Below are 23664 nucleotides of genomic sequence, written 5' to 3' on the forward strand. Positions count from 1 at the left end.
CCGTTTCATTCTATCCTGCATCAGAACGATACAGCATTCCGCTCGCGAGCAAACCGCGTTGCAATAATTGCAGGAACTCTCGCAACGACTGTACGAACGATAACACGTAATCGACGAAGTCGCAGCCTCCGGATGAGTTCAATTAACGATGATTTCCTCGAGCTTAACGATAACCGTACTATTACGTATACCTATCCCGCTACGTTTCGTAGAATTTCCTAAACATTGCCACGTTCGGCTTTAACGAAATTCTTGCCTTCGATCGAACGGTCTTCGATGACAGGAACTTCCTTTTACCTGTCAACGAACGAAATAGAAAAAGTAGGTCCAGTTTTGTATCATAAATTGCGATCGTACGTTTCCACGCTTCTCGGGGCTGTGATATAACTAAAGATCTTCCAGAATGGCCGAAGAGAGTACGCTTTCGACGGACATCGATGGAGATATTATCAAAGAGTAGAGTCGATCGTGCTCGTAAATTCGATGTTCGACACGTACCTACATGCGACGATCGTCTCTCTATTTTTCTATTTTTCTCTTTTTCCCTCTCTCTCTCTCTCTCTCTCTTCCTTTTTTCCTACTTTCTTCCCGTGCGCTCCTTCTTCGACACACTTCACGGCAGGAGATCCTGTCTTCCGATATTGCCAGCGAAAACGCTTCGTCGTTAAAATAGTTCGACGTTCTCGTTGAAAAGGGATGTTGAATCAAGCGCTGAATCGATGAATTATGATTTCGCGACGATTACGAGATAAAAAGTCTCGAGAGAACGAGAAATATTTCAGACGTTCTAATTTTCCGAATAGAGGAGTCGGTCTATGAATCATACGATTCTTAATAGAATCACATACGAATATAAATCGTGTTAACGTCGGAAACAAATTGCTAGCTATCGTGGAATTACAAGTAGATGTATCCATCGACTCGTGTAACTTGATTATTCGAAGGAGACGTTCAGTTCCTTTAGATGATACGAAAAGATATTGAAAAAACGGAAAAAAGAGGCAAATTCCTTGTAAATATATCTTATCGATTAAATTTCTTCGATATTTCTCACGATCGTATTAAACGAGATATCCCGTATATCGTTACAAAGCGGACGAGTCAAATCGAAAGATGAGAAAAGAAGTTTATCTAACGCACTAAACTATTTCGCGTCGATTTAAGTGCGACTTTAATTAAGTAACTGGCTGCTTTTCTTAGGATAACGACATGCGCCGAGTGCATCCGGCCGAAATAGCCGTGGTAACAAGGCGAGATAAGAGCCGTGAGTTATATCGTCTCTTATCTGCCGGTTGTGCTCACGGCATTTGACCTGTGATATCGGTGTAGATGCCGGCCACGTTGGTGCAAGGTGCAAACGAGACTCTAGCGACTGTCTCCTTCCTACCGTTCTTGGATCTATATGCTCTCTCGAGCGGTATGCTAGCGCACGCACACATACACAAATCTCTCTCTCTCTCTCTCTCTCTCTCTCTCTCTCTCTCGCTCTCGCTCGCTCTCTTGTTTGTCCGTTCGCGCGTACGTGCGAGTAACGTGCCTCTAGTCAGGAGACCAGGCTTTGACCGATCAAGCAACCTGAATTCACTGATTAAGCGGAGAACAAAGATGGATTGATTCTAAGGTGTCTCGCTCGCGATCAAAGATAAGGAGCGAGCTACGATCTCGACGTTTGAGCAATTCTCCTTTTCCTTTCTTTTTTTCCCAGAAATTCTCCTTATTTTTCTTTGAATTCTTAATACCTAAAAGTTGTGCAGCAGGACTTGGAACATCTTTAAAACTTTCGATTAAAAAAAAAGACAAAAGAGATAAAAAAAAATAAAAAGGGAAGAAAGAAAAAAAAAGACGTTGCTCGAGGAAGTTTTTACTTGAAAAAGTTTTTAAAAGATATCGTCCTCTTTCTTCTCTATGGTCATCGCGAGAATGATAATAAAAACGGATTTAACGAATTACCATCCATTCGATTATATTTCCCTTACTCTCTCTTTTTGATTTGACACTCCGTCGCTCTGAATACTTTTAATGGCATCACTTCCACGCCACCATACAAAATCATCGCCCCGTTCCATTATTATCGACATTAATTTGCATAAATACCGTCGGTATTCGCTTCCCGTGCTTATTATCCGCGTCTCGCGGCGAGACGTATCACCCCCGTAGTAATTTGCATGTCGGCTCACGTTGACACGCGTTTCGCCATCGATCGCGCGGATCATTAATTGGTCACGTTTATTTTCTTCCTGCGATCGATAACGGCCGCCCTTCCATCTACTACGAGAATTTGTGTACAACTCGTAGAACGCTAATGGTCTACGTTAACAAACGAATTTATTTTCGCACGTTCAAGAGAAATTTCCAAATAGTAATTTAATTTTGAAACGTCGTTCGATCCTGTTCCAAGCGTAATAAAAACTCTCGATTCTTAGAACGTTCTAATCTTAACAAGCTTGTTCTACGAAAACTTTCCATGTGATTTTTTTTTTTCGATCGAATAAACAATTATTCGAACGAATAACAACTTGATACAGAAACGATGGTCCAATCACTTTTGTCTCTCGCGATCGGTGACGAAGAAAAAAGAAAAAAGTAAATACGTTTGTCCCTAGGCAGTATCAATTTTTCAAACGACCAAGTGGATATCGCGTAGTCGTCCAAGATTTTTTTTTTCGAAAAGAGAAAAAGAATATGAGTGGCAAGAGGCAGAACATTCTCGTCCGAAAAGCTAGAGCTAGACTATTGCCAGAGTAAAAACAAGTGCTATATGTTCGCTCTGCCGATAAAGGGAAGGAGGAGGAGATTTCCGTGATAAAACCGAGATTGCTATCCCGTGCCAATCCCCGGAATACTTCGTCGTCCATGCGAAACGATGAGATCCGTCTACGAAATCGTCCCGACACACACTGATATCGAGTGTTCGTTCTCAAGGCATGCCAAAGAGAGCCGATGCGAAAACAAACTCGAAACGAGTGACTTTCTTCGAGATATCAAGGTGAATCTTTGTATTCGTATATGCTCGTGGATGTATACAAAGAGGGACCATCGGTGAATCATCCAGGATTATAACCTTTCCACAAAGGTTGCACGCGACGATTGTTTTCTTTTTTTTTTTGACATTGATCGAAAGTTCTCTCGAAATAAAAACATATGAAAATATTTACGTGCGTGTCGAAAATAGTAAAACTTTTTTTACTCGCCGCGCGGAATAAAAAAATCGGAGCAACGCGATCGAGCGCGTAAGCAATCAAGACGAGAACCAAACGTTGCATCCGGAAAAGTCACCAGCAGATTCGTCATTTCTGTGCGACTTCTTGCGCATTCGATTTGCTTTTCGTGGTACGATGAATCTTTTTATCAGCGATATTGCGCACATGCTCGCTCGCGGGAGAGTTCTATAATCCTTAAAGAACGAGAGTGAGAGAGAGAGAGAGAGACAGAGGAAGGGAGAGGGAAAAAGAGATAAGAATAGAAAGAGACACGTACACTTGTCTACGTATTTTGTCGCGATACTTGCATTCTCCAACATCCTTCAAACACATTTCGCAGACTCGGAGTATCTCGATACACTTTTATCCATCCGCTTGGCATCATTGATATTCCGTGTGCGTAAAAGATGGCTTCCTACGGACGGGATAATATCCTGGCTAAGAAACAGCCGAGAGAACCTTGTTTCCTAACATTCTTGTTTTATTCCAATCTCTCGATCCTCTTCCTCTTTTTCCTTAATATTCCTCGCATTTTGAATATCGAGTATACAATAAAGAAAGGTTGGATTTGTTTGAACGTCGATCGAACCTTTGATCGTCCAAAGTTTTAAGATATAAAACAAAAAAAAACCGACGCTACTCGATGTGTCTTTGTCTTTTCGTTTAATATCAGAAGAAGACTATAACTTTTCTAACATAAAACTCGACTTTATAACAGGCAATATCTTCTCTAATTAAGACCCGGAGCTTGATCCCTCTTTGATATCCACCATCGAAGCTCTCCCTTTCGTATTCCAGATAAAATAAATCCAACGATGTCGTTTAATAAGTAGTACGAGGAACGATGGGTTCTGCAAAAATATCGTATCGTATAAATCCATCGAAGAGGGATCGAGCGAGCATCAGTCTGGTTCGTGTCCCTTTTGGTGATTTACACCGACCATATTGGAAGCTTGATCCCATCAAAGCGGTCGTTTTGGTTCAAAGGACGATGAGAACGGGATAGGAGGGTAGAGTGGGGGGATGCGAGGCGGGGGAGAGAGATAGGAGGATGGGAGGAGTACGAGCTGTGCGATCACACGAGCAATGTTTCAATTTCTCCAACTTCTGAAGAGATTAATCGCGAAGCAGCCCATAACGTTGACCTGGCTGTTGTAACGGCGGTAATCCAGATTGCCGACAGCCAGTTAGTTAGTCGGCGCTTCCACTAATCTCCGCGATATTAATTTGGATGCGTACACGAGAGGCATGCAGCCACAGAGAGACGGCGGAGGTCGGTATGGAAGCCAGTATGGAAGCCAGTATGGAAGCCAGTATGGAAGCCAGTATGGGAGCCGAGACAACGATGGAACCAGCCGGTGGTCCGTTCGACGTTCTACATATGCGAACATAAGTAGCTTCGTCGGCCCGTTAAGACGATCTCCTGCTGGGACTAGGATGATTGACTGTATGGTATAATAAGCGGATCTCTCGATGTCAACGCCAGAAGGGACTAGAAACAGGTGGCTAGTCGTATATATCTATATATATCTATATATATATATATGCAAAATAAAAACGACGCGTAACTTCATTTCGCGGTAATATATTCATATACTCATCTTCCTCCAGTTGTAATTCCATTTATTTATCATCGTAGTTGTTTATCCCGTCTAACTAAATTCGTTCGTTCGTTCGTTCGTTCGAAATATGCTTCGCATATTTATCGTCGTTTTTCTTCTCCGTCTCTCTCCAACATCGAGGAAGAACGTCGTTATATTTTATACGAATAACCCAGCGTTTCAGTAAATATGCGATATCGTTTTCAGGATTTAATTAATCGTAGTAAAGCATTCAAAGTATTTTACGCATTACTCTATGCGTATTTCATATAACGATATTACATTACTTTTATTCCGCGTAATGGTAAATTTCAGTCCGATTTATATATTTATACACACACGCGCCCACGCACAGATACACATTTTTTTATTAAATATAAATAGAATTAATGAGATAGTCTTACAAAGCAATAGTAATGAATTTGAAAATATTGATTTTATCATTTCGTATCTACCATTTATGACGGAAAGGATGTAGCTGATGATAATATATACTTCTTCGTGTGCTATATACTTTTGCAAAATCGTCATTCGTTATATATATATATATATATATATATATATATATATATATGTATCCCTTCCAATAATGTGCTCCAAAAAGTATGCTCGTTTTATCGTAATAAAGGGATCGGTTTCCATTGATATCGATAGTCCAAGGAGCAGATGTTCTCTTCAAAATTTTTGCTGTCAACGCGATCGAAACAGTTCTTTGCGTTTTTCGAAACGCCGTCGTCTGACGAAGATGGTAAAAGGAAATTCTGAATCTAGGTCGAATCGTTCAGTTTCGCGATCGAAGCAATTAATATCTGTACATATGGCGTATATAACAGCTAAGACCTTCTCGTAAATGTTAGTACGTTCTCCGGTATAATGGTATACACAATAGCGAGTAGATGTTTCGATAGAGAAATTTGTTATTCCACCTGTCAGTTTACCTCCAACGTCTCTTGATACACGTATCTCCTGCTCGTCTATCATCGCGATGTAGAATATATACAAGATAGCACAAATATTATTACATGGATATGCGCATTTACGTATATTATATCGATTGCATTTTATATAGAGAGTATCGGACAGAGTATCTATATGAAAATTATTTCTTTTAACATTAATATCGATTTGAATTTTCACGATAAAATATTTCGAGACTATAAACGACTTAGGTCAAAGCGAATGCTCGGCTAATAATCGAACGATATATAATTTTTATTCGCGTCTTGCATATGCAAATGAGCGAATCAATTTCATTAGAGCGCGAAGGTCGCGCAAGAACGAGCCGATATCGATCGATAAGGCGCCATTCTATTTCGAATTCGCGTCACTTCGGAAGAGTCTATCGAAAAGTGCATAATTCAAGTGGAAAATCGTTATCTGGCAGGAAATTACGACCCTCGTCCTGTCGGCGCACTGACAGGGATTTACCATCGTTTCGAACAAGGGATGAACTTCGTAGATAGGAATATTATTTTTCTTTTCTTTCTCTCCTTTGTTTGTGTGTGTGTGTATGTTTTTTTTCCTCTATTTCACTTACAAACAATGCATGCCAAAGAAAGACTTTCGTCTTCTACGATACGCCGTTTAAAAATCGTTGATTCAAAGTGCTAAGTAATCCTTGCGTTCTCTTTCCCAAAGAGATCTTTAAGTAACAACGAGCGCAGTCATCGATCGGCGATCGATGGAATGCTCACGATGAGAAAGAAGTATCGGTTATCGGAACCAGACCGGATGCGTATCGTTCGAACGATTAAGGCGACTGACAAGAGATTCGATAGAAATCCGATGAGCTACTCCGCGAACGGGGGGAAAAGCTATTAACCTTCGGCGAGCGAGAAGCAAGTTACCTACATACGTATCCATATACGTGAACTTTCACCGCACGGAATTAACCTCTCCATGGAAGGACACGAACGAGAGATAAAAATGCACTATACCGAACATAGGTATCGCACGCCAATCGGAAAAACAAGTTAACGAAGTTACAGTACGAGAACGGCTATCGACAGTCGGAAGATTTTCCTTAAATTAATTTTTCTTTCTTTCTTTCTTTGTTTCTTTGTTTTTTTTTGTTTTCTTCAATTTGTTTTCTCGTTTTTCGAAAGTCGATGAGACTCGAGGAAGCCATACCACCTTCGATAAAATCGCTTCCACTTGGAGGCGTTCAAGGAGGAAAATATTTTTAATCCTTTCCTTCTCTTCTTCTCCTTCGAATACCGCCTGGATCTTTTTTACTGGGTTTTCTTTTTCCCCTTGCTTCTTCTTTCTTTTTTATACAAACGAGGTCGACGAGTCGCCCGAAGAAAAACGAATCGAAGAAGAGAGACGGTAGTGTTCGTGTACTACTCAAGAACGAGAAAGATCTTCAACTTCTTTTTTTCTTTTCTTTCTTTTTCTTTTTTATCGAAGATACTGGGAAATGATATTTGTCCCGCGACTTCCTTTTTTTCTTTCATTCGTCAAAGTAAAAACATGAATCTACGAAGAGCGACGTATTTATAACCACATCGCGGTGATTATTCTTTTCCCTTGAACTTACGACAAGCACGAACCTGATGAAGGATGATGGATGATTAAAGGCAAAGCTTGCTTCTATCTTTCCTGCTCTTTTATTTCGTTGAACTTTTAATTTTCTTGACAGTAGCGTAGCGACGAGCTAGAAATACCTGTCTCCTTTCTTTCTCCCCTAAATACATATTTGTTCACGCTAACATTACTGCGAGTACGAATAATTATTTTTACGATATCTACATAGAGGAGTAACTTGATTCCCTAACTTTAATAAATACCCTTCCTATGCTGATAAATCAAATTCAAAGATAACGACGTATTGAAAAAATAGGTATAAAATTATAATTCGTACGGTATTTACTACGTGAAAATTTGGAAAATACGGTGACTACGCCACTGCTGTTCGGACGTTGATACATTCTTGCATTAAAATATCAAACGAATCTTTAATATCGGAGAAACTCTGATTTCTTTTCTTTTCTTTTCTTTTCTTTTCTTTTCTTTTCTCTTCTCTTCTCTTCTTTTCCTTTCTTTCCTTTCCTTTCCTTTCCTTTCTTTTCACCAAGCTATCATCGATGAGAAAGAATTCTCAATTTCGCACGAAATCTCTCTTTTTTCTAAGTTCCATCTCAAAGCAGAACATTAAAAGAAAGAAGTGCACTTGCGAGACTTCATTATTCTCGATATTTTTTCACGATTTTAATGGATCAAATTCTCGTTTAAAGAAGGAGAAGAAAAAAGAAGACGCGAACGATTGAAATGTTCTCGAATCGCGTAGCTGCATCAACAAAGATTTTTCTCGTTCGTTAGCACATTTAAAGATAATCGGATTTACAGATACAATAACCTTGATACCGAAAATGAATGCCAATACTCCCATCGAAAAATGCATGCCCGTGCATTAAAATGTTGCGCTCTGCACGTAGGTACATAAATTTCATCGGAAGAGGACAAATTTTTAATTCTCCGATGGAACGTGTTCGAGGTAAAGACGCTACGCTAACTCGCGAAAACGTATTTTTCATTCGTACGCTGAGAAGGGATTCGTGCTGGGTCGCGTCTAATTAAAAAAAGCTACTTTCAAAAGAGGACTCTTTTCTTCTTACTCAAAAAAACAAACGGAGCTTCGTTTGTCTTATTTTTCTAAGTAATTTCGTTTCTTCCGTTTTATCAGAAGTTATTTCGTACAAGTAATTATTCAGATCCTAATTCGAAAATAATTGCATTTAAACGATCGTAAGGAGAACGATTAGATCGTTTTTATTTTTCTTCTTGATCGACGTTATTTATTCGCAAGACGAATTAATTGAAATCGTTGGTAAATTTTAAATCGATAATAGATTCGACGAGAGGAGCAACGAAGTGTTTGCTGGCGCACCCTAAAGCGAGTACCGATTGTGAAGTGGACGAGGAGGAAAGTAGGGTGAGACGAGAAAGGCGAGAGAGAACAGAGCGGAATACTGGAAGAGGGTGGATTCTCTTGCGAATTTGTTAAATACACACAACGGTCCGGGACTCCTTTCCCTTTACGCCGGGATGAGATACATAAGTGTTCGCAATGAGCCGAGTCAACACGAGCGTGGCTATTGCGCTTTTAAAGCATGTCCTCTTGTTTGTCTACTCGTATTACTCGAGCAATTTTACTCTGTATTTCCTTCTGGCGACACATTTTCGCAATCGGCTGACTTTCCCCCTCTTTCTCTCTCTCTCTCTCTCTCTCTCTCTCTCTCTCTTCGCTTTACGATATTTACGTTCACATATTCTATCCTGACTTTCGTAACTTGTAAAAATAAAATAATGTAACGAATACAAATTGCTAATTCATGTATATTGACCGAACTTCATTTTTTCCAATAATGGGAATTACGATATAACGATATTTTTTTTTTTTCGTATCATCGTACATACATCGTACGTTAGTACGGAAATTCATTCGTTCGCTCGTTGACTCGCTTATAATATTTTCGTTCTCGGCGTTATCAGGGACGCTATCGAACGTGCGGTTCAAATCGAAAAGTGCATTACCGTGCGCGCGCATACCTTCTTATATCGGAGGGTGGTTGAAGGAGGAGGAGAGGAAGCCATCCCTTGAGAAATTTATTTCAAACTTCTGCTCGCGCCGTTCTGTTTCCACTTCAATTACTATGCTATTACCGTATCCTGTAGGAATAGTTAAAGAGCAAAGACCCGATAAAAAAAGCGCGAATTACTCCTCGTTAAAAAGCAATTTTATAAGGACTCCGCGTATATACTTGTATAAAATTATCGAACCATCGAGCGTTTATTTAAAAAAGAATAAAAATTCGACGAATCGATAGATCGGACGGAGAGATGATTGCGATCGAAACAACGGAACGCGTATCGAAATATGAAAACATGTGAAACATACTGTTGATTCGGCCGTGGTTAACTAAACTAATGAGCCACTCGAGAGAAAAATAAAAAGAGTGAGAGAGGCGGAAGAGTAAATGTTCTCGGTGTTGAAGACCGAAGAGATTTCGAGCGAACGACAAAGGATACGGACGACGAAGGAGAGCGAGGAATAAGAAGAGAAGACGAGTAAGAGACGAGAAGAACTAGAAAGAGGAGAAGAGATCTGGGCCGAGAGAGCTCAAAGGAAAGAGCAATCGCTTGCTGCGGTTGACGAACGTGACTTTGCTTTCCTGCTCTCAATGGAAAGGAAAGAGGAAACGACCTTCTTTCTCTAACGAGTCACCGGGAATACGCTACGCCGGCTCCTCTCTTGATGATCCAGTACCACGAATGCTTTCTTCCGGGCAGAGAGGCAGAGAGAAAGAGAGAGTGATAGAGGAGGAGAGGTAGGGAGAGAGAGAGAGGAGAGAAAACGATGATCGCTCCCTCTGTCTTTGACCTTCTGTAATTCTACTTTTTTCTTCTTCTTCTTCCACTTCTTCTTCCTCTTTTTTCTTCTTCTTTTTTCCCTCTTTTTTCTTCTTCTTCTTCTACTTCCACTTCTTCTCTCGTCCTTGCAAAATGCTACGAATCGGTGGGAAACTTATTTGCACTACTCCGACAGTCGTCGATGCCATTACGAGTCGACGAGTTACTTTTACTCCCCGACAAGCCGCCATTTCCGTATCGGATTAACCGTACTACTTTATTCTTATTCCCGAGGACGATTTTTTACCAATCCCACGATTATCCTCCCACACAGAGAGATCTCCTTCCGCTCGTTTGACATAATCCAGCGTGCTCTCTTTTAATTCTATCCGCTTGACTCTTTTGCCTTTGTTGAATAGTTAAACCGCATACTCTTCCACGATCGTACTTACTTTATCTTGGTGATCTTTGAGAATGCAAGGACTACGAAAATTATGTCAATTGCTTCTGGAATATTTAACGAAACTGGATTATTCTTTATAACTTCTTTTCTTCGTTAATGCATTTATTAAGTCGGAATATATATATATATATATATATATATATATATATATATATATATCAATTGACTCGTGTAATCATTAACAAATCCTGAAAGAATTCTTATATTTTTCTGGAAGATAGTTTCTGATAAAACACGCGATAAAAAGATTTGATAACGGATCGTTAAAAAAACAAATCTTTCTCATGGGATCGATTTGCGGGGACATAGTCGACGATTGGAAATTTTTCGAAAGGCTTCGTCGGTCAATTTCGTCGCGACGGACTTCGTTGCGCATCGTCGCTCAGGCGAATAGGTATGTCCTGCGAATACGCGCAGGACATACGAGAACTATGCGCAGACAGAGTAAAACGCACGCGAGCCCAACGTCGAAGCAGTCAAAGCTCTTTGTGAAGTGAATCAAATTAACGTCATTGTATCCTTTCGTTCGTTCGGCCGTTAATTCGAAACCCATCGCCCTCCAGCCACTCTCTCTCTCTTCTCTCTCTACATGTATATGTGTGTGTCTATATATATATATATGTGTGTATATACATATATGTATATATATATATATATATATATATATATATATATCTTTTTCTCTCATTCATTCTCTCGTATGTGCAAGCACACAGAAGAGAAAAAGGGAGAGAGAGAAAGAGAGAGTCTACAAACACGATATTCGAATTCGTATTTGCTCGCATAACTGCAAGCTTTACACGTTTTGCGCTCTGCTTTGTATTTTACAACGTCTTTGTTGTTAAAGTTGCTAGCGCTTTATACGGATTGCCAGAGATAAAAATTGTCGATCTTTTCATTTTCTCTCTTTTTTAATTTCTCACATGGCCACGATTACATCGGGCACTCGTGCGTAAACGTGAATCGAACTTTTTGTATCGCTTTGATACGAATGAAAAAAAAAAAAGAGAAAAGGAAAAAGAAAAAGAAGGAAGAAAAAAGGAAAAGAAAAAACGAGAAATTCTCGAAACGTAGATAGGTCAAACGTAAAGGAGAAATAGAAATTCTAAGAAAAATAACTCTACCGACGGTAGTACATATTTCTTGGTGCGCTGCTTATCGAGGCGAACTTCGACCTCGGCAAAGTCGAAGTTCCGCATAATTCTTCGATATTTCGTCGATAAAGCGGCGCACGCCTATCGCGCGCGACATTAACTCTAATTCAATTTAATTTTACGCGAGCAACTGGCCGAATAACTTTTCGCTAAATTAATTACAAAGGCACCGCGCGTTTTCTAGCAATATCGCGCCATTGAATCGTAATTTAATATCGTTGGGCACCGTACGTATCTACATATCTGCATATCTATATCTATATATATATATATATATATATATATATATATATATATATATATAGACGTACACGTAAATACATAGATAGGTACGTACGATCGCGCGTTAAACCGATACATTTATTCCGTTAACAGATTTACAAGCTACAAACCGTTTCACGCATGCAATTTTGCAAGTACATATGTATTCGCATAGATACGCGTATATACTAAACTTATGCACATAAACGTATATACACACGTGTAGTCGTGCTTAACATAACCGTTATCCATTTCTGCATGGTTAACGAAAGATCTTCCCTATGTCGATCTTCCTTCAAATATAAGATATATATATATTTTAAGGGATAAATTCCATCGCCCGTCAAACGTCGAAGAATTATTAGAGAAATGTAGGAATATATAAGGGAAAAGAAATTTAGGATAATAATAATAATATGATCGAGGGAGCATTCCGTTGACCCATTGTCAACTTCAGTCGGACGTTAAATCGTTATCATTGAGAAACGTCTTGTCGATTTTTCCCTATAAATTATATTCTCTATAAATTATTTCCCTAGAAACGCGATTATTTGTCGAGTTAATCGTTCCAGGTCGACACGTCGAACGTGTCATTTAATCTACCTCGCGATGTCGCGTTATTCGGCAATTGAAATTTTATCCGTCTTGCCTAATCAAGCGGGGCAATCGTGACGGAGAGAGAAAGAGAGAGAAAGACAGAGAGAGAGAGAGAGAGAGAGAGAGAGAGAGAGAGAGAGACAGAGAGAATTACTTTGCGAAGAAGAAAAGAGAGGGTGAAGTCAGTCGAGTGGAAACGGAGAAAGAGGAAAAGCACAAAGCGATGCAGAGGCCGCGAAACGTATAGCTCGAGAAAAGGAAGATACTAACATTGTACTTCGTTCGTAGTAAACTTGATTAAACGCTTCGCTACGCGCATACAAGCGTACAATCGTGTACGTGATCGTGTATATGTATACTCGTAGACTTATACATATATATGTGTATGTATATCTATATATAGCTATAGATGAACGAGCAACATCACGTGTTTCTGTATTTCTTCGAAGAAATGCCGGAAAATTCTGAAAAGTGGAAACGACTTTACGCTATGACCTCCCATTTACTGCAATTTTCTCGATCGCAAGCTCTCGCACAGTTGGTCGATTGAACCTTGGTTGGTATATATCTTGTTTAAAACGAAACGTTGGAGACTCGCGACAGAAGTACCAACTAAATTGTTACGATGATAAATCTATCCACTTTTATATATACATACATATATGTAGTATTTATGTAGTACGCAGTATGATCTGCAGTTGTAATCTCGTTCAAAGGGGAAAACGTCTCCAAGAATTTTCCTGAATTTCGTCTCGTGTCGCGAGAGAAAACGATTAAGTCGTCACTTCCAGGCAATTTAACTTCCGGAGAGGAGAGGTAAATCGATCGTAACTTTCGAGAATAGTTTATCGTTTGCAAAGTTGTTCTTTTATGTTTTTCTTCTTCTTTCTTTTCTTTTCTTTTCTTTTCTTCTCTTTTTTCTCCCCGATCGAGATAGTTACGAATTCGGTCGTGCTGTGCGCGCCTACGTCATCGTAGCTAGTAGAGGATAATTCGAAGAAGACATCGAACTTGACGATCAAGAATGAGAGACAGAGAGATGGAGAGAGTTCGTACGTAGAGTGTAACGACTTGATAATGCTTCGAGCGCGGCGATGCACCAGACGTGAAAATTTCTTCAGACCTTCTCTCTCTCTCTCTTTCTCTCTCTCTCTCTCTCTCTCTCTCTCTCTCTCTCTCTTTCGACTTCACGTAGTTGCGACTTACGAGGTAATTCCGCGGAACAAGTTTTTAGTTCGCAACTCGTAGTTACCGGGAGGTCGCGAGTTAAGAAACTTCGTCTCTCGAATCTCCCCCTGGCATACGGGATGGAGGAACTCGTATTTGCTAGCTTCGAAAGGTTACAACCTTTAAAAAAAAAAAAAAAAAAGGAGAAGGAAAAGGAAAAGGAAAAGAGAGAAAAAAAAAGAAACAAAAAGAAAATTGTACTCTCCGGTTAAAGATCATTTCCCTTCGACTGAAGCTCTGAAATATATTTTCGATACTTTTATACAGTTATATATCGATAGTATATTTATAAATAAATTTATCTATCGGCGTAGAACGTAATCGTCTTTTCGAAAAGTTTTAAATATATTCTTGAGTAGCGTAAAAAATTCGTTCGCAAAGTATCGAAAAAGCGCGCGAAATAGTAAGGAACTGAAAAGAAAAGAAAAGAGAAGAAAAGAAAATAGGAAAGAACAAAAGAAAGAAGTAAGATCGACCTTTTATGCGGATAAATATATCGCTTTGTCACAGTTGGACCTCTCCTTTCGTCTTTTCGTACACGAACGAGACCATCTATTATTCCACTTTGAAAGTTTGCCAGGCATTCGCGAAGAAGGACTTTACCTTTTGTACGCTTTCAACGACTACGGAAAGGCGTCGTTACTATGCGCCTAGTCGCGATGGTATACAAAAGTAAACTCGCGGAGAGGATCGGGCGTTCGCGAGTAAGTGCGTCAAATCCACTAAGCGCATTTCCTTGCCGCGGGCGCGTTTCAACGGCTGGAGTCTCGACCTTTCGATGGACCAAAACTCTCCCAGTCTCCATCCTCTTTCTCCCTCGTCTATCCTTTCGAAGCTTCTTACTACGACTTCTTCTTCTATCTTTCTCTCTCTTTACACTTTTGCAACGTTATACCACGCTACGTACAACGCTACGTACGTAGGGACATCGGCATCGCGGTAGTTTGCGTTTTCGCAAACTCGCCGTACGATATTTTTTCTTTCCTTTTGCCAACTCCTTACTCCATCCTTCTCTTTTTTTTCTCTTTGATTTCGCGAATCGATCGACGGCTCGTCGGTCCTGAGAATGCCACGATGCTCTCTGCTCCTTCTCATCTTCGGGAGGAGAACGTACTTTTGTGTAACTTCCGCGAATCCTAGTGGAAGCTAACCAGTAAAGTTTAATTACATGTCTGCCTAGTTCGTGCTTTTCCTTTTTTCTTTTCTTCTTTCTTTTCTTAATGGAAGAGAGGATCGAAAAAATAATAGGGAGAATCGTTACAATTTCGTAGAGTGTTATCCTACCTACTTACTTAACGTACGAAGCCTCTCCTCGATTGGTTAGGAAAACGTATTACTTAAATAGCGGAGAACGTCCGAAGACACGTCGAACATCGAAGTAATTCCAAGTAATACCTAAGTAATAAGACTACAGAATTAAAGATAGAAGAGAACGATTAGAGAGATCGACCCAGAAATCGACGACCTGACAAAAATTCCTTTACGATGGTGATCGCGTAAAGGATCGTATAAACGTGGAGAACAAAAATCGAAGAGGACGGAGAACGGTTAAAAAGTAATTTGCGAAGGATTCGACAAAAATGGAAAACAAAATGATTAAGAGAAAACATCGTCGTACGAAAGTACTCGAGAGACTACGTAGAAGAGTTCATTTATGTAGGCGTCGGACGAGACAAGGATTTAATCCGAGTCGAGAGGAAACAAACACGCGAATTCTCCTCGCGCTTACCCTTTTCTCAACGTTCGTGGTCTGAATATGATCCTTGTCGAGGGGTCTATGAGAATTTTCAAGCACGACGTCGCAATTATATCGGATCAGGGAGGAATATTTCATCGGTTGGCCCCTTTCGTTCGGCGAAAAAGCGAAGAGGAAGACTAAGGGAGAAAGAGCGAGAGAGAGAGAGAGAGAGAGAGAGAGAGAGAGAGAGAGAGAGGGAGAGAGAGAGAGAAAGTAAAGGACGGAGAGAAGCGTACTCTCCCCTTAGCCTCCGGCCTAGCAACCCTTCTGTCACCCCCAACCACCTTTCCTCCCCTACCCTCGAGCCACGGATTATTAACGGGCAATTTGCCGCGTCTGCTGTTGACTGTATTGTCTCTCTAGTCTCTGATCCTACGTCCTACGGAGAGATAGCTCGTCCCACCACCGTCATCCTCCTACCCCTATCCTGTCGTACCGATTCCTCCTTGGCTCACTGCTGCTTCGCTGTAGACCCGTTCTCTCTCTCTCTCCCTCTCCTTTTCTTCTTCCTTTTTCCTTCGTACGACCAGTCTCTTCCAAAACCTTCCACTCTTCTTCTTCTTCTTCTTCTTCTTCTATCTCTTCTTCTTCCTCCTCCTCTTCTTCTTCTTGAGCTGCACGAAGTCGGGACTCGTTAAGGAGGCACGAACTCGAAAAGGTTGCCTTATACCACTTACAATCTCTTTTTCTTTCTCATTCTTCTTAACTTCCTCGTGGATCTTCCTTTCTATCCCTCTACCGACTGTCTACCCAAAGGAGATGGGTGGAGGTAGGAACGTTGCTCGACCGAGCCGGAATTGCGGAAACGTTCTCAGGGGTGACACGAGCACGTGTATTTACGGCATATTTGCTGGGTAATATTGGCCCCACCAACGTCTGCTGCGCGACCCGTTACAAGTGTGCGTGGTAAACCCGAGAAAGGAAGGGACGAGAGAGAGAGGGAGGGAGAGGATGAAGGGTAGAGCAGTCCCTTGGTCTACTGCCACACGTTGGCTACCGCTCTGTTTCTCCTGGCTGCAGTCGTAAGCCAGTTAGGCGGGGTATTTAGAAGAGAATTTGGCGATCCTGAAGTTATATATTATAACGTCTACCCAGAGGTCTATGGTTATATCCTCTCTTTCTCTCTCTCTCTCTCTCTCTCTCTCTCTCTCTCTCTCACTCTCACTCTTTCTTCTCGTCTCTGCTACAAATCCACCATCTCTCTTCCGCAGACCAAGAATTTGTGGCACGTTAAATTTAATAAGTCGTTTCAACCGCTAGACCCTCTTCTCCCCTTCAAACTTGAGACAATGGGCCTTAGTCTCGACCGTATCTTCGATCCGAAAAATAGTTTTCATTTGTAATAACGTGGCAATCATTTCTTTTTCTTTATCTTTCCTCTTTCTTCTTTTTAATTATCCTCGCGGAATAGGTTATGTATCTCGACGCAACCAATGGAATTAATCGATGAAATTAAACGCATTGACGACGTAAAGATTTAATTGGTTTCGGTCTGACCTTGATAGTAGCGCAGAAGTTTAGCGAGTAACGAATGAAGTTTCGTTTAGGAGGATCTGTAAGTAGAACTGAAGCTTGCTTCGACGACTAAGGTAGATGTATAATTATAAAGTTCGGCCGTGTAACGAATCGATGTTAACGATACCGTAGACGATTAACGTTACCCGCTTTGATACCTTCGTCTCACAGTTTTGACACTTGCGACATAATCACTCGCTTAATTGCTTCATTAATAGTGGAAGAGAACGGCGCAGGATACATCCTGGATATTCGTAAACTTGGTTATTATCGGAGAAAGTGTATTCCTTTTCAAAGTCAATTACCTAGATATGAAATAAATAATTGAGTCGACGTTAGTTCCGGGTATAGATTTAAAAGAAACGTTACACGAACGATTGGTCGAAGGATACTGACCCGATTATCGTATTTTTATATCGACGAAATCAAGTTAGAAAGATGTGTACGAAAGTCTTCGATATTCATATTCTCTTTTCTTATTCAAACGGAAAGAAGGAAGAAAAGTAAAATGCGAGAAATGTCGATGAGAACGGACGTATCTACCGAAGGTAATACGAGCATCCCGCTACATCATTCACGCTACGGTAACATCGAAGAAAAATTTTAGAAAGCATTTTAGTACTACCTCCGTCTCTGACAAACGCTTACACCTCTACCTTCTTTCTTTCCATATTTTACAAGCTATACGAACAGCAATGGCATTATACCGACTCGGAGTTGGAGTAGACGAGTCAGCGGAGCAAAGCAAGCGGCAACGGTGATGGTTGCTTTTTAGAATCGAATACCAAGCGAGCTTCCATGAAAAGTAGGCAAAATCGAGTCACCGTAACTTGCTCTCGTGCAAATGCAGCGAATTATTTCTTCCGGCTCTTTTCTTTTCGAAGCGACGCAACGTCATTTTACATTTTAGAACGACTGTGTAAACTACTAGCTATGAAAAGAAGTAGTCCGATGTCACTTATCGAAACAAAAAACGTTAGAGCGTAAATTTTGACAAATACGCAGTCGTACGCTTTTCTTGTCGATCTGGATAAGGGTACTTACCGAGCGAAGCGTGATACTTTTTGCACTTGTTTTATAACATCATTCGGTACGTCCGATAATTAATCGATAATTAACGACTTGACATATCCAGCGCCGGATAATCGGTATTATAATCCTTAACAAATTTTGATAGGCGCGAATCGATTCATTATCGGGAGATGCTAATACGAGAAGGACATCGACAGTGATGGTATTTCGAAGCTTATTGCGTCGAAAATTTAGCGAAGAAACGTTGATGCGATTAGGTAACGAATGATATATCGCGTTCGTTTTCGAGCAATCGACCGATAAAATTGTCGATATCCATGACTGCGTCCCACTCATATTCGATCGTTATTGGCCAGATTACGATATTGCTTATATAGATTCATCATCCGTATTCGAACGATAGAGATTTTGTGTCTCGCGCATTAAAGCCGAGCTTTCGCATAACGATTATGGCTTTGACGTATTTGACGATCGCGATAACGGTTATGGTGTTGCCTTTTACGACGAAGAAATAATAGACTGCGCCAGCGATTATTGTTACGACTCCATTGCGAGCCGACGGATCGACGAATTCAACGTTTGAAATCAAAGCGGACGATTTTGTGATACGCGAAACGTAATGTGGCAGCGATTAGAGCCATCGGATACATTCGACGCCGGTAATAATGGAGAGGTTGTCACTTTACGGTTTTGCTTATGGCCTGCTTTCTACTTTCGAGCGATCGATTTTTTCTTCTTTTCTCCCGTTTCTTCCCCCACGAAATCTCGCGACGCCACGAACTTGGAAAGTGTCGGGGGAAGAAAAAAAAAAACGTTCGATCTCGTATCGTGATTTCATCGAGGATTGAGAAGAAAGGGTTCGAGAAATTTCCTCGACTTCTCAGACCGACTTGGTAATGTTTTTCAAGCGGGCTCACGACAAAACGATAGCTGATCCTTGAGAAAGAGAGAACAAATCGCTCTTAAGGTAGCTCGTAAATAAACAAGTGTGCCACTTGACGAAGTACGGCTACCCGCAACGACCATAAGGGCTGTTAACTTGAACCTTTCGGCTGACAGAAGGGTCTGAGAGAGGAAGAAGGAGAGAGGGGAGGGAGAGAGAGAGAAAGAACCTCGGAGAATAGGTTTTGAGGGTCTGCTGAAAATGGGGACGAGGAAGTTCGTCTGGTTTTTTTAAGAGGCGCTGGTCTCCCACTTGTACACAGCCACGCGCGAAATCGCGCTTTAAATGAAAAGAGATTTCGAGTCTGTCTCTAAAAAAGAATATACATACGTGTATACATGCATAGACACACACATATTTTTTCCCCCCTTTTATTCTTTTTTTCCTTTATTATTTTATTTTTTCTCTTTGTTTTTTAATTTCAATATAAATCGGGCTTGGTATTAAAATTCTCTATGAGCGTATAATTACTCGTCGGATTCTTCGACGTTATAACAATGTTCGTTAATTAATAAAGCAAAAGTTACGAGAGAAAGAGAAGAAGGAAGAGTTTTAGTCGTAGCTCGCGCGCGATCATCTTAAACACGGACGAACGAAAAGTTCAAGCGTAAAGATACGAAGAGCAAGTTTCGAGTTACCTCGGCTAAAGAGTTTCATGCAAGGAAATCGTTAGAACGAACGATAAAACACGCGAAGTAAATCTATCGAAAATAATGATGGTATATCGAGAGGACGAAAATGACGAGTTGGAATCGACGTTTAGACGTATCTCGAGCGAATAAGCGAGGAGGAAATATCGAGCGCAAGAGACAAAGAGGTCACAAGCTGCTTGTCGCAAATCCAGCTCCGATCGAAACTCTCTCGACGATGGAGTTTAAAACGTACCAAAGTAGAGAGAGAGAGAGAGAGAGAGAGAGAGAGAGAGAGAGAGAGAGAGAGAGAGAGAGAGAGAGAGAGAGAGCGCGTTTCTCATGATCGGTAGTATCGCAAAAGGATTTGACGGTAGAGTAAAAGCCAGACGGAAAATAGCAATCGTCAAAAGGATACAGAACATATAATCCAACCGCGAAAACGCAAGTCGGTGCCGTAGAAATATGGTCTGAAAAAGAACACAATATTCGATGAAACGAGGCTCGACTCGCTCCGTCGTTCAGTTTCCCGAGCATTCTGGGGAAAAGGGAAAAAGGTAGAAAGTTTAACCGATAGTAGAGAGAGAGCTCTATTTATATGCGCTCTTTCCTTTCTCACTCTTTCTCTCCCTTTCCTCTTTCTTCCTTACACTCTCGTCGATGTTATCACGCGATATCCGATAAAGCCACATAAGATATTCTCCGTATCGAGGAATCGATATCGCAAAGAAGCCGCCAACGAAGGCGTCGTCGATGTCATTTTTCGTCGTTCGGCAGTCGCTCCGTAGGACGGTTTTTCCTTTCTTTAGCTACGGCTTATCTACCTCGGCTTATCACCAAACTAAGTCGTGCGACTCCTTACGCTTCGGTTCGCGATAAACGCTTGGCCGAGTCGGTAAAGATGGTAAAGACTCACCATTTTCACGAGTCGTTTGGCGTACTTTAATTCCATCGAGGAGTACTACACGACGCCGCTGGAAAATGGAGAGGAGAGATACCGCGAGTGTGTGTATTACGGATCAAGATAAAAATGTTATCTTGTCGGGAGAAATAACGACGCTTCTCGGTTTACCCTTTAAAAAGGAGAAGAAAAGAGGAACGAGAGAAAAAGAAAGGAAAGAATATAGAGAGACGGATAAAAGTTTTCTTACACCGCGAATTTCCCTTATCACGTTTATCGTTCTTTTCCTCTTTCATAGGAAGAATATCTTCAAAGTGTTAGTTTAAAAAGCAGACTTTAATAGCGTATATTTTTCTCTCCGAGTGTATTCTCTCGATGGCTCGCGTGATAGCCCAAAGTAGAGACGAATCGAGGGTTCCTTGTAACCTTTGGCATGAATATGAACGAGTGGTAATTTATCGTGCCGATAAAAAGTTTTCGTTATATCACTCGAAGTCGTTAGCAATGCGATCCCCTCGTACGATTTTCTTTGCTTCTTGGCAGAGACAGGAAATTGGACAAAATTCTGGCGATGCGTGAAACGTATAAAAAGATGAAGGAAAAAAAAAGAAAGAACAGCGAAAGATAAAGAGAAACGAAAATGGAGGAGTTGGTAATTAAGTTGGATTTAAAAGCTGTGTGAGAGGTTAACGAGCGAACGGTTGACCGGTGGCGTGACATAAAGATACCGCCGGTAGAAACGAATTACGAGAACGGTATAAAAGCCTTTCCATCGAAACTCGTGGCGAACTTGCTGTTGTCGGAGCAAGTGGATGACAAATTTGATGTCACTTTATGGAAGCGCCACGCAACGCGCGCACGCCATCGAATACGTCCTTGGTACAACTTGGACGCGTTTCGCTCGAGGAGGTCGGTTTAACGAGTGAAATCAAGCGGCTAAGGTATGTTAAATACCTTCGTCGTTTCTACCTTATCGCGCAGCTACGTCGCGGTACCGAACTAACGCGTCTCTCAAAACTATTCTTCAACTTTCGCAACGATCTCTTTCCCGTGACTCGAGCGATATCCTTTCGTACAAAATCGCAATAGTAATTCTAAATATCGAGGCGATGAGTTATGCGCTTACGCGTACGAAGAGGCGGAGGAGGAAGAACCGTGAAAGGGCCGAGAAGTAAGTACGTTCTTCGAGTGTAAAACCCTAAGGTTGATTTATTCGTTCGCACTTACCGAACCCTTAAACTTTCACGATGCGAAATTCGCTCGGCGACGAGAGATTCCGCTCGTTACACGCACGTGTTACGAGCAGTGCGAAGCACGCTGAAAGCTATTCGTTCGAGGCACGGGCGTCATTTATCGAGAAGTACGAGTCGGCTGACAAATCTGACGTTACGCCACGCCGCTGTGCGTATACCGCGGACGGGGTTGGGTAATTTGGCCACATTTTGCGGCAACCAGAGAGGTTAACGAGTACCGACTGAGGAGGAGTATGAGGGTTGGAGCGCGTATGAGAGACGAGGAGAGAACTAGGCGTTGTGTAACGAGTAGGGAAGGGATCAACGAGAACGAGAGAACTGGAGAGAGAGAGAAAGAGAACATAGAACGAGTTAGTACCACGTCGTGCAACGATAGTTCGCGTTAACGACCGCCGCGAGGTAGAAGGTTGAACGAGACGAGACCAAGACTGGTAGGCCGGCACACCCCTAATTGCCGACCAGGGATTTACGGGGGTTAGGTGCCAGGAATATAAATATCCTTGTAGGATCGTCGCTATCCGGAATTTCTACGTAACGCGACGAATCTTTCTTTCCAACGTCTCTCTTCTTGCCTCTCCACCCCCCTGCTCTCTTTCTTACTAAATATCAGACGTCGAAATTAACAGACGTATTCCACGCTGAACTTCAATTCGTGATAATGTTCCGGTCAAAGCGACGAAACTTGACGAGTCGACGTTTCGTCGAATCGCATTTTTCAACTTCGAAAAGAAGATTTGCGAAAAAAGATTTCCAACCGAGTTAATCGTACGTATGTAAGTTCGAAAGTGGTCTGGTCGTGTTTTAAAATTCAAGTATCCTCCGTCTACCGGTTTAACGAGCGGCATCTATCTTTTTGCAATGGCTATTTTACGTTCTTCCGTCCGACAAATGGTTCGATCGTTCTTCGTCTCGACTACCTACTACCTACTGCGTACCTTCGACTTTTCGCCTTTTTCCTTCGTTCTCTATTCCGATCTTTTTCTCACATTTGTCTTATTTTCGTGCTCGACTTCCTTTCAAATCTTATCCCAGTAAAGTCGATGAAACGACGACTAAATACAGACGAACTTGGAATCCGTTCGAAAGATCTTTGGTCGAAAAATTTTTTCAGAAAAATCGCGAAATCGTTCTCCAGCGACGAACGTCGAGTAATTTAATACTTTAAGAATTACATAATTTTCCTCGCGGCGAGGGTACTCGCGTGGTTCATCCTTTAAAATGGAAAGGCCGATGGGAGAAATTGTAGCCGCGACGATATCGAAGGCGAAAGCGTGTAAAACCACGAAGGGAAATATTCCGTTGGCGTGGTGCAGTTTTACGGGGCGCACACCTCGTATATCGGATCGCGCATTAATGTCGTATAATTTTACGTACCGCGTACGTATACACGTGTATACGTACACGTGCGGGCGAGCTAGGTCAACCGATCGTATTGTGCTTTGATAAAAACTTGGTGCAAATGACGTCACATTGTGGGCGATACGCGTTCATTGGACGAGGAAGAAATTAAACGAAAAAAAAAAAAAAGAAAAGAAAGAAGAGAAGAGAAAGGAGAAGAAAGGAAAAGAAAGGAAGGGAAAAAAGAAGAACGAAGAGAACAAATATACGTACGATTCAAATCCGTTTGCCATTTCACTGTCAATAAACCTTACTTAGGCTCTTGAGAAAATCTACGTCTACTCTTCGATAACGTCTCTTCTTTGAGGTTTATGAATCGTTAATGTCCCTTCTTTCCGAGAAGAGGAGAGAAATTTTCTCAATAAGATCGCTGGGTAAGGGATTAACCCATAATCCAAGG

General features: G+C 41.3%; 1 protein-coding gene and 2 long non-coding RNA genes across 39 annotated transcripts in view; 1 reads left to right on the forward strand and 2 right to left on the reverse strand.

The window, feature by feature from the left end:
* LOC122636525 overlaps window positions 1-23664 on the forward strand; it is a 206070-nt gene that overhangs the window by 71368 nt on the left and 111038 nt on the right. The gene's annotated exons all lie outside the window — the stretch shown is intronic.
* Window positions 1-23664, reverse strand: part of LOC122636519 (CUGBP Elav-like family member 1) — a 253063-nt gene that overhangs the window by 66215 nt on the left and 163184 nt on the right. The window lies entirely within an intron of this gene.
* On the reverse strand, window positions 3118-15204 carry LOC122636526. Its single transcript, XR_006328972.1, has 3 exons — window positions 12729-15204; window positions 9262-9264; window positions 3118-3386 (listed from the first exon to the last, which is right to left on the reverse strand). It is a non-coding gene; the product is annotated as an uncharacterized LOC122636526 (long non-coding RNA).

Source organism: Vespula pensylvanica, chromosome 22 (assembly GCF_014466175.1).
Source record: "Vespula pensylvanica isolate Volc-1 chromosome 22, ASM1446617v1, whole genome shotgun sequence".
NCBI classification, from domain to species: domain Eukaryota; kingdom Metazoa; phylum Arthropoda; class Insecta; order Hymenoptera; family Vespidae; genus Vespula; species Vespula pensylvanica.